The 2731-nt window shown below is 32.6% G+C and overlaps 1 long non-coding RNA gene across 1 annotated transcript; it reads left to right on the top strand.

Moving 5' to 3' along the window:
- Window positions 1–549: 549 nt before the first annotated feature.
- Window positions 550–2180, top strand: LOC121126179 (uncharacterized). Its single transcript, XR_011782189.1, has 2 exons — window positions 550–699; window positions 759–2180. It is a non-coding gene; the product is annotated as an uncharacterized lncRNA (long non-coding RNA).
- Window positions 2181–2731: the final 551 nt, after the last annotated feature.

A 2731-nucleotide genomic window follows, 5' to 3' on the forward strand; every position in this document is an offset into this window, starting at 1 on the left:
ACAGATTTTGAATCATTCTTGTTTAATCTCAACAAAATGGATTTAGAAATAAAAAAGACAAAATATCTGCATTGAATACTACTTGAGTCCAATTGTAAAGTCTGATATTTTAAATAAATTAAAGTAGTATGTACTTTAATACCTAAATATGGGTAGATATGTATAATTATTATTATTATTTTAATAGATAGGAACGAGAAAAGTAGGATAATTAGAGAAACATATCTTATTCTTTCCATTTTAATAGTTAATTTTTAAATACAATAATGAAATATGATTGTATAAAGATGTAATAACATATTTTTAATACTTTTTACTCGGGGCAGATAGATAATAAAACTACGCAATAGAGGGATAAATTTTCCTATAGAGAGTAAAGTGTAAGTCCTTCAATTTATTGGTCTCATTTTGACATGATCCAATCCTTCAAGATTTTCCTAAATTAACTATTAAGGGAATTTCAATGTTATGTATTTCATTTGGGAGTTTAGGGCTCCCAAAACATGGACGACATCAAAATTGTGACGACACGTGAAAACACACCACTTTGTTATTGTTTCACCTTTATTACGTCACAATTAACAATATGTATTAGTGAAATAAAACGACTACTGTCAAAAGCTGACTCAATTCATTGTCCAGTCCTTCAGCTCCATCTAGTAGCCTTTGTGCCACTCCAGATATAATATCAAATATGAAGTATAGTATCAAATATGATATATAATTAATATAATTTTACAAATATATGATATTTATAGTCTTATAGCTAGAACTTATTGGTTTTATATTACCATAAGTAAGAGAGTTTGGCGGATAGACGACAGTCCCTACTACAAGTCAATGATTATGGAGACTGTATGTCAAGATTTTGTAAAGATTCTTGCAGAAAATCACCCTCATTCAATATACAGTAAGTAAATCAGGGAACCTACAGTGGTTTGTGGGAAAATGGAGGATATTTTCTGGGATACATTAAATTATGAAGGCTCATCGTCCTACCAAAACGAGACACGCTACTCAGATATGCCGTACTCGCTCCATGATGAACTTCGTGAATTAAGAGAAGAAGTCAAGCAATTACGGAGTCAAACAGTTCCACTTGACAAAGAACGCTCCTATTTCAACATGTATTTATCTACCCAGGAAGAGAATATCAGTTTAAAAGCAAAAGTAAAGGATTTGGAGGAGAATGGGAGAGAGAGTTCCTCATCCTCATCTACAGATTTATTAAATCAGCTGAGAAATGAAAATTCATCACTCAAACACCAATTAGAATATTTGAAATTGAAAAATGAATCGGATGGGACTACTATTTCAAAATTAAAATCCACCATTTTGGCGCTAAAGACAAAATCTTCAATTGAGTCAAAGGTGTGCGAGAAAATAGCCAAGCCTGTCAAAGACAAGGAGAAAAAGTCACTTCCCATAACAATAATGAATCAAAGGTTGAAACCCTCATCCAAAGATACAAAAAGGTCGGTGAGATTGACCATATCAGAAACAATAGTAAACTGCAAAGCCATTCTCGATGAAGCCGCTAATATATCCATTTGTGGACCGGATATGATAAAATATTTCAAGTCTATTTCTCCTTCTTTGCTAAATCCTTATACATTTGCCAATAGATCTTCTTTGAAGTGCCTTGGTACCATCAAAGTGACTCTATCAAATCCAGAAAAAGAGGATAATACTATTGAAACGACACTTTACATCTTCAAAAGGGTCAAAATACTGATATTGTGCAGAAATGACTGGATTAAACTTAAATATGATAATTAAATCGTGATTAATCAGTTTAAATATTACTTATATTTTATTTTTTATGACATAAATGATTACTAATAACTCATTTATACATATAATAATAGCAGTCTATATTAATGATTGATTAATGCAGGCTTGTTCAATTTATTAAGATTTAAACATAAGCTAATTTCATATGTTATATGCATTGTGTCCTTGGCAAACTCCAGTGAATGAAATGTTAACACCACTTCAAAATATTCGTTTTAGTTTAGTGTTAGGGATTTATAGCTGTATAGAGCTTCTTTTTAATGTCTAAAACCCATATTTTCTCGTTTTTAGAACCATGAATAAAATCAACAATCTTGGAATTCAATTTTAATGAAGGGAATATTATAAATAATTTAAAATGGAAAAATAGATCGGGTAAAAAATAATTTCGTATGTTTCGCTTTATTTCAAAGTGGTACAATCATTTGATGTAAGCCAAGTATCCCCCGTTCTGTTTGATAACTAGTTGCCAACGAGAATCCAACTTCAGAATACCCTTCTCGTAGAAGCCCTTCTCCCTATTGTCAAAAAACTCGGACCACCAATTCTCTTAGGCATATATTGAGCCCAAATTTGTACACCCAAGCACGTTGGCCATAGATAAGAAGGGTTTACAGTCATTTGATGCCAGATCCGGACGGTAGGTTGGATACATAAGAGCTTCAAAGTGTACAACCTGGCGTCGTCTTGATGAAGCACGATTTATCTCCTATTCGCTAATGCTGGCCGCTTCTGTTCGATTGCCATCTTCTAACGGTCGAGTTGTGCAATACAAACCGAAAGAGTATCCGGGCCGTATACTTAACAAATTTTCTTCTTGTCTTTTGACGCGTCTTTTCCTTTTCAGTTATTAAAAATGTAAAATATAAAAAAAATTCTTTCTTTGAGACCTCCATAGTCGACGCACGATAATTCACGACTGAATCGGGCAATCACC

Source organism: Lepeophtheirus salmonis, chromosome 11 (assembly GCF_016086655.4).
Source record: "Lepeophtheirus salmonis chromosome 11, UVic_Lsal_1.4, whole genome shotgun sequence".
Lineage (NCBI taxonomy): Eukaryota > Metazoa > Arthropoda > Copepoda > Siphonostomatoida > Caligidae > Lepeophtheirus > Lepeophtheirus salmonis.